Genomic DNA, 15327 nt, shown 5'->3' with positions numbered 1-15327 from the left:
TGACAGTCTAATCAGGCAATGCAGGCATAACTGCTGCCTTCCACATGTGGAAAGATCATTTTCTTGACAGATCTTTGGAATCTTGTAGAGATTCCATAGAACTCCTTTTCCGTGTGCCCCACGGGATCCTCTGATGCTTGATATACGGGAGGAGATGTGTTCCCTCTCTGGGGATTATTGGGGCCTGAGGTAGATTCGATTGTGTCTCTCCATGGCTCAGTGGTGAAATGAAAGCGTTGAAGGACTGTGGCAATTTTAACAAGTGTTGGCAGAATTCTTGGAAAGCTATTCTTTTCCAAATGTCCTCCAGCTGATTTGAAGATCCCCCGGTGCTGGGGACTCTTGGGTGCCATTTCCCGGGAGTCCGCACACATTGGACAGTGCCCGTGGACGCATAGTTGGCTGCCTTCAACACATCAGTCAGGCTTAAGCAATGGCAAAGGCTCCTTTTGCCTGGGTCCTCCTGTAAATTTCTGCTACATCCAGAGACCTCTCTGCCTTCTTCTGAATATTGCATGATTCTCTCCTGCTGTCATGGGTCAGCAGACTCCCCAGTGGGTTGCAAATGGCTGTCTTGATTTTGTCCATGTGTTCGCGAATGTCTGGCTGAAAGCCTAGCCTTAGGGAAGTGAGTTTCTCTTCTGGGATCTCTGTCTTACTGATTTCCCCTTTTCAAAGGGTTAGTGAGGTCGATGTCTCTTGTGCCGCTTTCATGGGGGTCAAGCCAACTGCCCGGGAAACTGGAAGATGATGTGTGAACGCTCTCATCCACTGTCCTTCCTGGGTGGAAGGAAGACATTTGTGGTAAGCATCTTCAGGTCTCAGGGGATTTTTCCTGGGGAGTGATATGGCTGGGGTCAATGATGACATAATCTGTCTGGAAGAGAGATGATGACCTAAAAATCATGCTCAGAGAGGTTATGCTGAGGCCCTGTGGGAAAGTCCTTTGGCCCAGCCTTCCAGATCTTCTTTAGAGCGGACTCCCATTTTGATTTCTTTCACCTGCACCAAGTAATCCAAAAGACCTGGGTGGCCGATTTTGGTCAGGCTGATTCCTTGGCTCTTTTCCTCTTTTTGTGTCCTTTAGCACAACCTGCCTCCGAGGAGTTCACCGTTGCGAGGACAAAAGGTGAGGGATTTCCCGTGATTTGCCCTGGCCCCATCTGACACTTAGGCAAGTGAGGATACACCGCAAAAGGCAGTAGGGTTTGCTGACAAGGCTGAGGCATGTCCCCTGGTGTTTGCTTGACCTTGCCTGGTTGACTAAGTGGCGGTGATGTGCGTGGGTGGATACTTCGGAATCAGAGAATGCTGAAACATGTGCGCTGGAGTCGTCTGCGATAGCCTGGGTCCAAGTCCGATAGGGCCTACCGAAATGGGAGAAACGGCCAACTAGAACAATGTATTTTCCCAAGATATTTAGGAGATGTGAATGGCCCAGAGCTCTACAGGAGACTGGTCAACTTGCTGTAATTGAAAGCGTGTGTCAGTTGCGGCTGGACTCGCAGGATTTGCGGGACGCTTTTCCCGTGAATCTTGAAATTGGATGAGCGACTCAGTAGTCTGATAGCTGGCTCCAGCTTTCAAGTAAAGGTAGCTGCACAGATAACTGCATAGAAAATCTAAAGTCAGGGTCGATGCCAGGTGTGAAGGGGACACGAGGGTCAGGAGCACTTTCAGGTTGATGCCACAGGAGGTCATGTTTCCCTGGAGCTCTAGACAGTGAAAGCAGGCGTAAGTGCTGCCTTGCACATGTGCAGAGATCAGTGTTCCCACAGAGTTCGTTGGAATCCTGTAGAGGTTCCATAAGACTCCTGCTCTCTTTGTGCCAAGGAATCCTCTGATGGTTGATAAACAGGAGGAGATGTGTTCCCTGTGTTCCCATTCTTTGGGAAGGAGGTGGCCTGGACTGTGTCTCTCCATGGCACAAGGGTGAAATCAAACTCTGGAAATGCCTAGTTGAATTTGGGGCCAAATTCTTGGTGAAAGCCCTCTTCCGAGTGTCCCACAGCTCATTTGAAGATCCCCAGTTTTGGGAACCCTTGGATGTCATTTCCTGGAAGTGCTCGTGCACGGATCCGTGCCTGTGGACACAGATTCGGCTTCCTCGTAGACATTAGCCGGGGCTGATCAAATGAATAGCCTGTTCTTGGCTGGGACTTCCTGAGTACTTTTCTCCATTCGGAGTCCTCTATGCCTTGTCTTGATCTGGCACGCGTCTGCCTTTCTGTCAAGGGTCAGCAGTCTCACTAATGGGCGAGAAGTGTGTGTCTTGATTTCGTCCCTCTTTTGGGCTATATGTGGAAAAAGCATAGCTGTTAGGCAATGAATGTCTCTCGTCTGATGTCTGACTTACTTCTTTGCCCTTCCTCAAAGGATTGCAAGGTCGAAGCCTGTTTTCCTGCTTTCATGAGGGTCAAGCTACTCCCCGGGAAACCGGAAGAGGATGTGCGAACCTTCTCATCCTGCGTGATTGCGGGCTGGATGGACGATATCGGTGGTGAGGAACTTGAAGACTCAGGTGATTTCTCCCGGGGATTGAGATGTCTCGGGTCAACGAAGACACCTCAACTTGTCTCGAAGAGAGATGATGACATAAAAATCATGCTCAATAGGATCCCGCTGAGGCCCAGAGAGAAACTCCTTTTCCCTAACGTTAATGATCTGCTTTAGAGGGGACCCCCGTTTGGATCCCTTTTTCCTCCACCAAGTGATCAAAAACTCCTCCCTGACCGATTCTGGTCATGCTGATTCCTTGGCTCTTTTCGTCTTTTTCTGTCATTTCGAAAGACCTGCTTTCAGGAGATTCACCACCGAAAGAACTCAAGGTGAGTGAATGACGGCGGTTTTCCCTTGTCTCTGGTGACACTTAGACAAGTGAAAATGGAGCCCAAGAGGCAGTCGGGTTTTGTGGAAAAGCTGAGACGTGTCCCCTGCTTTGAGCTTGACCTGACCGATTGACCAAGTGGCGGTGATATGCACGGGTGGATAGTTAGGAAGCACAGGAACCTAGAAGAATTTCCACTTGAGTAATTTTTGCTAGTCCGGTTCCCAGTCGGGTATGTCTACGGAAGTTTGAGAATATTTTCAACTCTCAACTCTTTACGGGATGGGAGTGTGTAGCAGCTCTACTGGAGAAACCAGAGAGACTTGCCCTAGTTGAAAGCCTGTGTCAGTTGCGACTGGACTCTTAGGATCTCCAGGGCCTCTTTCCCAGACATCTTGGTATTGGATGAAGACTGGAGTAGCCTGACACCTCGCTGTAGCATTCAAGAAAAGGCAGCAGCACCACTATCTGAGTCAAAAAGCTAATGCCAGGCTCAATACCATTCGGTACGTGGGTCGCGAGCGTCATGACTAGTTTCAGGTTCATACCACAGGAGGTCAGGATCTGCTGACAGTCTAATCAGGCAATGCAGGCATAACTGCTGCCTTCCACATGTGGAAAGATCATTTTCTTGACAGATCTTTGGAATCTTGTAGAGATTCCATAGAACTCCTTTTCCGTGTGCCCCACGGGATCCTCTGATGCTTGATATACGGGAGGAGATGTGTTCCCTCTCTGGGGATTATTGGGGCCTGAGGTAGATTCGATTGTGTCTCTCCATGGCTCAGTGGTGAAATGAAAGCGTTGAAGGACTGTGGCAATTTTAACAAGTGTTGGCAGAATTCTTGGAAAGCTATTCTTTTCCAAATGTCCTCCAGCTGATTTGAAGACCCCCCGGTGCTGGGGACTCTTGGGTGCCATTTCCCGGGAGTCCGCACACATTGGACAGTGCCCGTGGACGCATAGTTGGCTGCCTTCAACACATCAGTCAGGCTTAAGCAATGGCAAAGGCTCCTTTTGCCTGGGTCCTCCTGTAAATTTGTGCTACATCCAGAGACCTCTCTGCCTTCTTCTGAATATTGCATGATTCTCTCCTGCTGTCATGGGTCAGCAGACTCCCCAGCGGGTTGCAAATGGCTGTCTTGATTTTGTCCATGTGTTCGCGAATGTCTGGCTGAAAGCCTAGCCTTAGGGAAGTGAGTTTCTCTTCTGGGATCTCTGTCTTACTGATTTCCCCTTTTCAAAGGGTTAGTGAGGTCGATGTCTCTTGTGCCGCTTTCATGGGGGTCAAGCCAACTGCCCGGGAAACTGGAAGATGATGTGTGAACGCTCTCATCCACTGTCCTTCCTGGGTGGAAGGAAGACATTTGTGGTAAGCATCTTCAGGTCTCAGGGGATTTTTCCTGGGGAGTGATATGGCTGGGGTCAATGATGACATAATCTGTCTGGAAGAGAGATGATGACCTAAAAATCATGCTCAGAGAGGTTATGCTGAGGCCCTGTGGGAAAGTCCTTTGGCCCAGCCTTCCAGATCTTCTTTAGAGCGGACTCCCATTTTGATTTCTTTCACCTGCACCAAGTAATCCAAAAGACCTGGGTGGCCGATTTTGGTCAGGCTGATTCCTTGGCTCTTTTCCTCTTTTTGTGTCCTTTAGCACAACCTGCCTCCGAGGAGTTCACCGTTGCGAGGACAAAAGGTGAGGGATTTCCCGTGATTTGCCCTGGCCCCATCTGACACTTAGGCAAGTGAGGATACACCGCAAAAGGCAGTAGGGTTTGCTGACAAGGCTGAGGCATGTCCCCTGGTGTTTGCTTGACCTTGCCTGGTTGACTAAGTGGCGGTGATGTGCGTGGGTGGATACTTAGGAATCAGAGAATGCTGAAACATGTGCGCTGGAGTCGTCTGCGATAGCCTGGGTCCAAGTCCGATAGGGCCTACCGAAATGGGAGAAACGGCCAACTAGAACAATGTATTTTCCCAAGATATTTAGGAGATGTGAATGGCCCAGAGCTCTACAGGAGACTGGTCAACTTGCTGTAATTGAAAGCGTGTGTCAGTTGCGGCTGGACTCGCAGGATTTGCGGGACGCTTTTCCCGTGAATCTTGAAATTGGATGAGCGACTCAGTAGTCTGATAGCTGGCTCCAGCTTTCAAGTAAAGGTAGCTGCACAGATAACTGCATAGAAAATCTAAAGTCAGGGTCGATGCCAGGTGTGAAGGGGACACGAGGGTCAGGAGCACTTTCAGGTTGATGCCACAGGAGGTCATGTTTCCCTGGAGCTCTAGACAGTGAAAGCAGGCGTAAGTGCTGCCTTGCACATGTGCAGAGATCAGTGTTCCTACAGAGTTCGTTGGAATCCTGTAGAGGTTCCATAAGACTCCTGCTCTCTTTGTGCCAAGGAATCCTCTGATGGTTGATAAACAGGAGGAGATGTGTTCCCTGTGTTCCCATTCTTTGGGAAGGAGGTGGCCTGGACTGTGTCTCTCCATGGCACAAGGGTGAAATCAAACTCTGGAAATGCCTAGTTGAATTTGGGGCCAAATTCTTGGTGAAAGCCCTCTTCCGAGTGTCCCACAGCTCATTTGAAGATCCCCAGTTTTGGGAACCCTTGGATGTCATTTCCTGGAAGTGCTCGTGCACGGATCCGTGCCTGTGGACACAGATTCGGCTTCCTCGTAGACATTAGCCGGGGCTGATCAAATGAATAGCCTGTTCTTGGCTGGGACTTCCTGAGTACTTTTCTCCATTCGGAGTCCTCTATGCCTTGTCTTGATCTGGCACGCGTCTGCCTTTCTGTCAAGGGTCAGCAGTCTCACTAATGGGCGAGAAGTGTGTGTCTTGATTTCGTCCCTCTTTTGGGCTATATGTGGAAAAAGCATAGCTGTTAGGCAATGAATGTCTCTCGTCTGATGTCTGACTTACTTCTTTGCCCTTCCTCAAAGGATTGCAAGGTCGAAGCCTGTTTTCCTGCTTTCATGAGGGTCAAGCTACTCCCCGGGAAACCGGAAGAGGATGTGCGAACCTTCTCATCCTGCGTGATTGCGGGCTGGATGGACGATATCGGTGGTGAGGAACTTGAAGACTCAGGTGATTTCTCCCGGGGATTGAGATGTCTCGGGTCAACGAAGACACCTCAACTTGTCTCGAAGAGAGATGATGACATAAAAATCATGCTCAATAGGATCCCGCTGAGGCCCAGAGAGAAACTCCTTTTCCCTAACGTTAATGATCTGCTTTAGAGGGGACCCCCGTTTGGATCCCTTTTTCCTCCACCAAGTGATCAAAAACTCCTCCCTGACCGATTCTGGTCATGCTGATTCCTTGGCTCTTTTCGTCTTTTTCTGTCATTTCGAAAGACCTGCTTTCAGGAGATTCACCACCGAAAGAACTCAAGGTGAGTGAATGACGGCGGTTTTCCCTTGTCTCTGGTGACACTTAGACAAGTGAAAATGGAGCCCAAGAGGCAGTCGGGTTTTGTGGAAAAGCTGAGACGTGTCCCCTGCTTTGAGCTTGACCTGACCGATTGACCAAGTGGCGGTGATATGCACGGGTGGATAGTTAGGAAGCACAGGAACCTAGAAGAATTTCCACTTGAGTAATTTTTGCTAGTCCGGTTCCCAGTCGGGTATGTCTACGGAAGTTTGAGAATATTTTCAACTCTCAACTCTTTACGGGATGGGAGTGTGTAGCAGCTCTACTGGAGAAACCAGAGAGACTTGCCCTAGTTGAAAGCCTGTGTCAGTTGCGACTGGACTCTTAGGATCTCCAGGGCCTCTTTCCCAGACATCTTGGTATTGGATGAAGACTGGAGTAGCCTGACACCTCGCTGTAGCATTCAAGAAAAGGCAGCAGCACCACTATCTGAGTCAAAAAGCTAATGCCAGGCTCAATACCATTCGGTACGTGGGTCGCGAGCGTCATGACTAGTTTCAGGTTCATACCACAGGAGGTCAGGATCTGCTGACAGTCTAATCAGGCAATGCAGGCATAACTGCTGCCTTCCACATGTGGAAAGATCATTTTCTTGACAGATCTTTGGAATCTTGTAGAGATTCCATAGAACTCCTTTTCCGTGTGCCCCACGGGATCCTCTGATGCTTGATATACGGGAGGAGATGTGTTCCCTCTCTGGGGATTATTGGGGCCTGAGGTAGATTCGATTGTGTCTCTCCATGGCTCAGTGGTGAAATGAAAGCGTTGAAGGACTGTGGCAATTTTAACAAGTGTTGGCAGAATTCTTGGAAAGCTATTCTTTTCCAAATGTCCTCCAGCTGATTTGAAGATCCCCCGGTGCTGGGGACTCTTGGGTGCCATTTCCCGGGAGTCCGCACACATTGGACAGTGCCCGTGGACGCATAGTTGGCTGCCTTCAACACATCAGTCAGGCTTAAGCAATGGCAAAGGCTCCTTTTGCCTGGGTCCTCCTGTAAATTTGTGCTACATCCAGAGACCTCTCTGCCTTCTTCTGAATATTGCATGATTCTCTCCTGCTGTCATGGGTCAGCAGACTCCCCAGCGGGTTGCAAATGGCTGTCTTGATTTTGTCCATGTGTTCGCGAATGTCTGGCTGAAAGCCTAGCCTTAGGGAAGTGAGTTTCTCTTCTGGGATCTCTGTCTTACTGATTTCCCCTTTTCAAAGGGTTAGTGAGGTCGATGTCTCTTGTGCCGCTTTCATGGGGGTCAAGCCAACTGCCCGGGAAACTGGAAGATGATGTGTGAACGCTCTCATCCACTGTCCTTCCTGGGTGGAAGGAAGACATTTGTGGTAAGCATCTTCAGGTCTCAGGGGATTTTTCCTGGGGAGTGATATGGCTGGGGTCAATGATGACATAATCTGTCTGGAAGAGAGATGATGACCTAAAAATCATGCTCAGAGAGGTTATGCTGAGGCCCTGTGGGAAAGTCCTTTGGCCCAGCCTTCCAGATCTTCTTTAGAGCGGACTCCCATTTTGATTTCTTTCACCTGCACCAAGTAATCCAAAAGACCTGGGTGGCCGATTTTGGTCAGGCTGATTCCTTGGCTCTTTTCCTCTTTTTGTGTCCTTTAGCACAACCTGCCTCCGAGGAGTTCACCGTTGCGAGGACAAAAGGTGAGGGATTTCCCGTGATTTGCCCTGGCCCCATCTGACACTTAGGCAAGTGAGGATACACCGCAAAAGGCAGTAGGGTTTGCTGACAAGGCTGAGGCATGTCCCCTGGTGTTTGCTTGACCTTGCCTGGTTGACTAAGTGGCGGTGATGTGCGTGGGTGGATACTTAGGAATCAGAGAATGCTGAAACATGTGCGCTGGAGTCGTCTGCGATAGCCTGGGTCCAAGTCCGATAGGGCCTACCGAAATGGGAGAAACGGCCAACTAGAACAATGTATTTTCCCAAGATATTTAGGAGATGTGAATGGCCCAGAGCTCTACAGGAGACTGGTCAACTTGCTGTAATTGAAAGCGTGTGTCAGTTGCGGCTGGACTCGCAGGATTTGCGGGACGCTTTTCCCGTGAATCTTGAAATTGGATGAGCGACTCAGTAGTCTGATAGCTGGCTCCAGCTTTCAAGTAAAGGTAGCTGCACAGATAACTGCATAGAAAATCTAAAGTCAGGGTCGATGCCAGGTGTGAAGGGGACACGAGGGTCAGGAGCACTTTCAGGTTGATGCCACAGGAGGTCATGTTTCCCTGGAGCTCTAGACAGTGAAAGCAGGCGTAAGTGCTGCCTTGCACATGTGCAGAGATCAGTGTTCCTACAGAGTTCGTTGGAATCCTGTAGAGGTTCCATAAGACTCCTGCTCTCTTTGTGCCAAGGAATCCTCTGATGGTTGATAAACAGGAGGAGATGTGTTCCCTGTGTTCCCATTCTTTGGGAAGGAGGTGGCCTGGACTGTGTCTCTCCATGGCACAAGGGTGAAATCAAACTCTGGAAATGCCTAGTTGAATTTGGGGCCAAATTCTTGGTGAAAGCCCTCTTCCGAGTGTCCCACAGCTCATTTGAAGATCCCCAGTTTTGGGAACCCTTGGATGTCATTTCCTGGAAGTGCTCGTGCACGGATCCGTGCCTGTGGACACAGATTCGGCTTCCTCGTAGACATTAGCCGGGGCTGATCAAATGAATAGCCTGTTCTTGGCTGGGACTTCCTGAGTACTTTTCTCCATTCGGAGTCCTCTATGCCTTGTCTTGATCTGGCACGCGTCTGCCTTTCTGTCAAGGGTCAGCAGTCTCACTAATGGGCGAGAAGTGTGTGTCTTGATTTCGTCCCTCTTTTGGGCTATATGTGGAAAAAGCATAGCTGTTAGGCAATGAATGTCTCTCGTCTGATGTCTGACTTACTTCTTTGCCCTTCCTCAAAGGATTGCAAGGTCGAAGCCTGTTTTCCTGCTTTCATGAGGGTCAAGCTACTCCCCGGGAAACCGGAAGAGGATGTGCGAACCTTCTCATCCTGCGTGATTGCGGGCTGGATGGACGATATCGGTGGTGAGGAACTTGAAGACTCAGGTGATTTCTCCCGGGGATTGAGATGTCTCGGGTCAACGAAGACACCTCAACTTGTCTCGAAGAGAGATGATGACATAAAAATCATGCTCAATAGGATCCCGCTGAGGCCCAGAGAGAAACTCCTTTTCCCTAACGTTAATGATCTGCTTTAGAGGGGACCCCCGTTTGGATCCCTTTTTCCTCCACCAAGTGATCAAAAACTCCTCCCTGACCGATTCTGGTCATGCTGATTCCTTGGCTCTTTTCGTCTTTTTCTGTCATTTCGAAAGACCTGCTTTCAGGAGATTCACCACCGAAAGAACTCAAGGTGAGTGAATGACGGCGGTTTTCCCTTGTCTCTGGTGACACTTAGACAAGTGAAAATGGAGCCCAAGAGGCAGTCGGGTTTTGTGGAAAAGCTGAGACGTGTCCCCTGCTTTGAGCTTGACCTGACCGATTGACCAAGTGGCGGTGATATGCACGGGTGGATAGTTAGGAAGCACAGGAACCTAGAAGAATTTCCACTTGAGTAATTTTTGCTAGTCCGGTTCCCAGTCGGGTATGTCTACGGAAGTTTGAGAATATTTTCAACTCTCAACTCTTTACGGGATGGGAGTGTGTAGCAGCTCTACTGGAGAAACCAGAGAGACTTGCCCTAGTTGAAAGCCTGTGTCAGTTGCGACTGGACTCTTAGGATCTCCAGGGCCTCTTTCCCAGACATCTTGGTATTGGATGAAGACTGGAGTAGCCTGACACCTCGCTGTAGCATTCAAGAAAAGGCAGCAGCACCACTATCTGAGTCAAAAAGCTAATGCCAGGCTCAATACCATTCGGTACGTGGGTCGCGAGCGTCATGACTAGTTTCAGGTTCATACCACAGGAGGTCAGGATCTGCTGACAGTCTAATCAGGCAATGCAGGCATAACTGCTGCCTTCCACATGTGGAAAGATCATTTTCTTGACAGATCTTTGGAATCTTGTAGAGATTCCATAGAACTCCTTTTCCGTGTGCCCCACGGGATCCTCTGATGCTTGATATACGGGAGGAGATGTGTTCCCTCTCTGGGGATTATTGGGGCCTGAGGTAGATTCGATTGTGTCTCTCCATGGCTCAGTGGTGAAATGAAAGCGTTGAAGGACTGTGGCAATTTTAACAAGTGTTGGCAGAATTCTTGGAAAGCTATTCTTTTCCAAATGTCCTCCAGCTGATTTGAAGATCCCCCGGTGCTGGGGACTCTTGGGTGCCATTTCCCGGGAGTCCGCACACATTGGACAGTGCCCGTGGACGCATAGTTGGCTGCCTTCAACACATCAGTCAGGCTTAAGCAATGGCAAAGGCTCCTTTTGCCTGGGTCCTCCTGTAAATTTCTGCTACATCAGACCTCTCTGCCTTCTTCTGAATATTGCATGATTCTCTCCTGCTGTCATGGGTCAGCAGACTCCCCAGCGGGTTGCAAATGGCTGTCTTGATTTTGTCCATGTGTTCGCGAATGTCTGGCTGAAAGCCTAGCCTTAGGGAAGTGAGTTTCTCTTCTGGGATCTCTGTCTTACTGATTTCCCCTTTTCAAAGGGTTAGTGAGGTCGATGTCTCTTGTGCCGCTTTCATGGGGGTCAAGCCAACTGCCCGGGAAACTGGAAGATGATGTGTGAACGCTCTCATCCACTGTCCTTCCTGGGTGGAAGGAAGACATTTGTGGTAAGCATCTTCAGGTCTCAGGGGATTTTTCCTGGGGAGTGATATGGCTGGGGTCAATGATGACATAATCTGTCTGGAAGAGAGATGATGACCTAAAAATCATGCTCAGAGAGGTTATGCTGAGGCCCTGTGGGAAAGTCCTTTGGCCCAGCCTTCCAGATCTTCTTTAGAGCGGACTCCCATTTTGATTTCTTTCACCTGCACCAAGTAATCCAAAAGACCTGGGTGGCCGATTTTGGTCAGGCTGATTCCTTGGCTCTTTTCCTCTTTTTGTGTCCTTTAGCACAACCTGCCTCCGAGGAGTTCACCGTTGCGAGGACAAAAGGTGAGGGATTTCCCGTGATTTGCCCTGGCCCCATCTGACACTTAGGCAAGTGAGGATACACCGCAAAAGGCAGTAGGGTTTGCTGACAAGGCTGAGGCATGTCCCCTGGTGTTTGCTTGACCTTGCCTGGTTGACTAAGTGGCGGTGATGTGCGTGGGTGGATACTTAGGAATCAGAGAATGCTGAAACATGTGCGCTGGAGTCGTCTGCGATAGCCTGGGTCCAAGTCCGATAGGGCCTACCGAAATGGGAGAAACGGCCAACTAGAACAATGTATTTTCCCAAGATATTTATGAGATGTGAATGGCCCAGAGCTCTACAGGAGACTGGTCAACTTGCTGTAATTGAAAGCGTGTGTCAGTTGCGGCTGGACTCGCAGGATTTGCGGGGCGCTTTTCCCGTGAATCTTGAAATTGGATGAGCGACTCAGTAGTCTGATAGCTGGCTCCAGCTTTCAAGTAAAGGTAGCTGCACAGATAACTGCATAGAAAATCTAAAGTCAGGGTCGATGCCAGGTGTGAAGGGGACACGAGGGTCAGGAGCACTTTCAGGTTGATGCCACAGGAGGTCATGTTTCCCTGGAGCTCTAGACAGTGAAAGCAGGCGTAAGTGCTGCCTTGCACATGTGCAGAGATCAGTGTTCCTACAGAGTTCGTTGGAATCCTGTAGAGGTTCCATAAGACTCCTGCTCTCTTTGTGCCAAGGAATCCTCTGATGGTTGATAAACAGGAGGAGATGTGTTCCCTGTGTTCCCATTCTTTGGGAATGAGGTGGCCTGGACTGTGTCTCTCCATGGCACAAGGGTGAAATCAAACTCTGGAAATGCCTAGTTGAATTTGGGGCCAAATTCTTGGTGAAAGCCCTCTTCCGAGTGTCCCACAGCTCATTTGAAGATCCCCAGTTTTGGGAACCCTTGGATGTCATTTCCTGGAAGTGCTCGTGCACGGATCCGTGCCTGTGGACACAGATTCGGCTTCCTCGTAGACATTAGCCGGGGCTGATCAAATGAATAGCCTGTTCTTGGCTGGGACTTCCTGAGTACTTTTCTCCATTCGGAGTCCTCTATGCCTTGTCTTGATCTGGCACGCGTCTGCCTTTCTGTCAAGGGTCAGCAGTCTCACTAATGGGCGAGAAGTGTGTGTCTTGATTTCGTCCCTCTTTTGGGCTATATGTGGAAAAAGCATAGCTGTTAGGCAATGAATGTCTCTCGTCTGATGTCTGACTTACTTCTTTGCCCTTCCTCAAAGGATTGCAAGGTCGAAGCCTGTTTTCCTGCTTTCATGAGGGTCAAGCTACTCCCCGGGAAACCGGAAGAGGATGTGCGAACCTTCTCATCCTGCGTGATTGCGGGCTGGATGGACGATATCGGTGGTGAGGAACTTGAAGACTCAGGTGATTTCTCCCGGAGATTGAGATGTCTCGGGTCAACGAAGACACCTCAACTTGTCTCGAAGAGAGATGATGACATAAAAATCATGCTCAATAGGATCCCGCTGAGGCCCAGAGAGAAACTCCTTTTCCCTAACGTTAATGATCTGCTTTAGAGGGGACCCCCATTTGGATCCCTTTTTCCTCCACCAAGTGATCAAAAACTCCTCCCTGACCGATTCTGGTCATGCTGATTCCTTGGCTCTTTTCGTCTTTTTCTGTCATTTCGAAAGACCTGCTTTCAGGAGATTCACCACCGAAAGAACTCAAGGTGAGTGAATGACGGCGGTTTTCCCTTGTCTCTGGTGACACTTAGACAAGTGAAAATGGAGCCCAAGAGGCAGTCGGGTTTTGTGGAAAAGCTGAGACGTGTCCCCTGCTTTGAGCTTGACCTGACCGATTGACCAAGTGGCGGTGATATGCACGGGTGGATAGTTAGGAAGCACAGGAACCTAGAAGAATTTCCACTTGAGTAATTTTTGCTAGTCCGGTTCCCAGTCGGGTATGCCTACGGAAGTTTGAGAATATTTTCAACTCTCAACTCTTTACGGGATGGGAGTGTGTAGCAGCTCTACTGGAGAAACCAGAGAGACTTGCCCTAGTTGAAAGCCTGTGTCAGTTGCGACTGGACTCTTAGGATCTCCAGGGCCTCTTTCCCAGACATCTTGGTATTGGATGAAGACTGGAGTAGCCTGACACCTCGCTGTAGCATTCAAGAAAAGGCAGCAGCACCACTATCTGAGTCAAAAAGCTAATGCCAGGCTCAATACCATTCGGTACGTGGGTCGCGAGCGTCATGACTAGTTTCAGGTTCATACCACAGGAGGTCAGGATCTGCTGACAGTCTAATCAGGCAATGCAGGCATAACTGCTGCCTTCCACATGTGGAAAGATCATTTTCTTGACAGATCTTTGGAATCTTGTAGAGATTCCATAGAACTCCTTTTCCGTGTGCCCCACGGGATCCTCTGATGCTTGATATACGGGAGGAGATGTGTTCCCTCTCTGGGGATTATTGGGGCCTGAGGTAGATTCGATTGTGTCTCTCCATGGCTCAGTGGTGAAATGAAAGCGTTGAAGGACTGTGGCAATTTTAACAAGTGTTGGCAGAATTCTTGGAAAGCTATTCTTTTCCAAATGTCCTCCAGCTGATTTGAAGATCCCCCGGTGCTGGGGACTCTTGGGTGCCATTTCCCGGGAGTCCGCACACATTGGACAGTGCCCGTGGACGCATAGTTGGCTGCCTTCAACACATCAGTCAGGCTTAAGCAATGGCAAAGGCTCCTTTTGCCTGGGTCCTCCTGTAAATTTGTGCTACATCCAGAGACCTCTCTGCCTTCTTCTGAATATTGCATGATTCTCTCCTGCTGTCATGGGTCAGCAGACTCCCCAGCGGGTTGCAAATGGCTGTCTTGATTTTGTCCATGTGTTCGCGAATGTCTGGCTGAAAGCCTAGCCTTAGGGAAGTGAGTTTCTCTTCTGGGATCTCTGTCTTACTGATTTCCCCTTTTCAAAGGGTTAGTGAGGTCGATGTCTCTTGTGCCGCTTTCATGGGGGTCAAGCCAACTGCCCGGGAAACTGGAAGATGATGTGTGAACGCTCTCATCCACTGTCCTTCCTGGGTGGAAGGAAGACATTTGTGGTAAGCATCTTCAGGTCTCAGGGGATTTTTCCTGGGGAGTGATATGGCTGGGGTCAATGATGACATAATCTGTCTGGAAGAGAGATGATGACCTAAAAATCATGCTCAGAGAGGTTATGCTGAGGCCCTGTGGGAAAGTCCTTTGGCCCAGCCTTCCAGATCTTCTTTAGAGCGGACTCCCATTTTGATTTCTTTCACCTGCACCAAGTAATCCAAAAGACCTGGGTGGCCGATTTTGGTCAGGCTGATTCCTTGGCTCTTTTCCTCTTTTTGTGTCCTTTAGCACAACCTGCCTCCGAGGAGTTCACCGTTGCGAGGACAAAAGGTGAGGGATTTCCCGTGATTTGCCCTGGCCCCATCTGACACTTAGGCAAGTGAGGATACACCGCAAAAGGCAGTAGGGTTTGCTGACAAGGCTGAGGCATGTCCCCTGGTGTTTGCTTGACCTTGCCTGGTTGACTAAGTGGCGGTGATGTGCGTGGGTGGATACTTAGGAATCAGAGAATGCTGAAACATGTGCGCTGGAGTCGTCTGCGATAGCCTGGGTCCAAGTCCGATAGGGCCTACCGAAATGGGAGAAACGGCCAATTAGAACAATGTATTTTCCCAAGATATTTATGAGATGTGAATGGCCCAGAGCTCTACAGGAGACTGGTCAACTTGCTGTAATTGAAAGCGTGTGTCAGTTGCGGCTGGACTCGCAGGATTTGCGGGACGCTTTTCCCGTGAATCTTGAAATTGGATGAGCGACTCAGTAGTCTGATAGCTGGCTCCAGCTTTCAAGTAAAGGTAGCTGCACAGATAACTGCATAGAAAATCTAAAGTCAGGGTCGATGCCAGGTGTGAAGGGGACACGAGGGTCAGGAGCACTTTCAGGTTGATGCCACAGGAGGTCATGTTTCCCTGGAGCTCTAGACAGTGAAAGCAGGCGTAAGTGCTGCCTTGC

At 49.5% G+C, this 15327-nt stretch overlaps 9 non-coding genes across 9 annotated transcripts; all 9 read left to right on the top strand.

Annotated features, from left to right (window-relative positions):
• The first annotated feature begins 854 nt into the window (after positions 1–854).
• On the top strand, positions 855–932 carry LOC135227453 (small nucleolar RNA SNORD115). The gene has a single exon (XR_010317618.1). It is a non-coding gene; the product is annotated as a small nucleolar RNA SNORD115 (small nucleolar RNA).
• A 1618-nt stretch (positions 933–2550) lies between these two features.
• On the top strand, positions 2551–2631 carry LOC135227357 (small nucleolar RNA SNORD115). Its single transcript, XR_010317524.1, has one exon. It is a non-coding gene; the product is annotated as a small nucleolar RNA SNORD115 (small nucleolar RNA).
• Positions 2632–4249: 1618 nt separating this feature from the next.
• On the top strand, positions 4250–4327 carry LOC135227452 (small nucleolar RNA SNORD115). The gene has a single exon (XR_010317617.1). It is a non-coding gene; the product is annotated as a small nucleolar RNA SNORD115 (small nucleolar RNA).
• A 1618-nt stretch (positions 4328–5945) lies between these two features.
• On the top strand, positions 5946–6026 carry LOC135227356 (small nucleolar RNA SNORD115). The gene has a single exon (XR_010317523.1). It is a non-coding gene; the product is annotated as a small nucleolar RNA SNORD115 (small nucleolar RNA).
• A 1618-nt stretch (positions 6027–7644) lies between these two features.
• Positions 7645–7722, top strand: LOC135227451 (small nucleolar RNA SNORD115). Its single transcript, XR_010317616.1, has one exon. It is a non-coding gene; the product is annotated as a small nucleolar RNA SNORD115 (small nucleolar RNA).
• A 1618-nt stretch (positions 7723–9340) lies between these two features.
• LOC135227355 (small nucleolar RNA SNORD115) lies at positions 9341–9421 on the top strand. Its single transcript, XR_010317522.1, has one exon. It is a non-coding gene; the product is annotated as a small nucleolar RNA SNORD115 (small nucleolar RNA).
• A 1615-nt stretch (positions 9422–11036) lies between these two features.
• Positions 11037–11114, top strand: LOC135227450 (small nucleolar RNA SNORD115). Its single transcript, XR_010317615.1, has one exon. It is a non-coding gene; the product is annotated as a small nucleolar RNA SNORD115 (small nucleolar RNA).
• A 1618-nt stretch (positions 11115–12732) lies between these two features.
• Positions 12733–12813, top strand: LOC135227354 (small nucleolar RNA SNORD115). The gene has a single exon (XR_010317520.1). It is a non-coding gene; the product is annotated as a small nucleolar RNA SNORD115 (small nucleolar RNA).
• A 1618-nt stretch (positions 12814–14431) lies between these two features.
• LOC135227449 (small nucleolar RNA SNORD115) lies at positions 14432–14509 on the top strand. Its single transcript, XR_010317614.1, has one exon. It is a non-coding gene; the product is annotated as a small nucleolar RNA SNORD115 (small nucleolar RNA).
• Positions 14510–15327: the final 818 nt, after the last annotated feature.

Source organism: Loxodonta africana, chromosome 13, assembly GCF_030014295.1.
Source record: "Loxodonta africana isolate mLoxAfr1 chromosome 13, mLoxAfr1.hap2, whole genome shotgun sequence".
Taxonomy (NCBI): Eukaryota; Metazoa; Chordata; class Mammalia; order Proboscidea; family Elephantidae; genus Loxodonta; species Loxodonta africana.
Note: the sequence above shows the minus strand (reverse complement) of the source record. Positions and strands in the feature narration are given on the sequence as shown.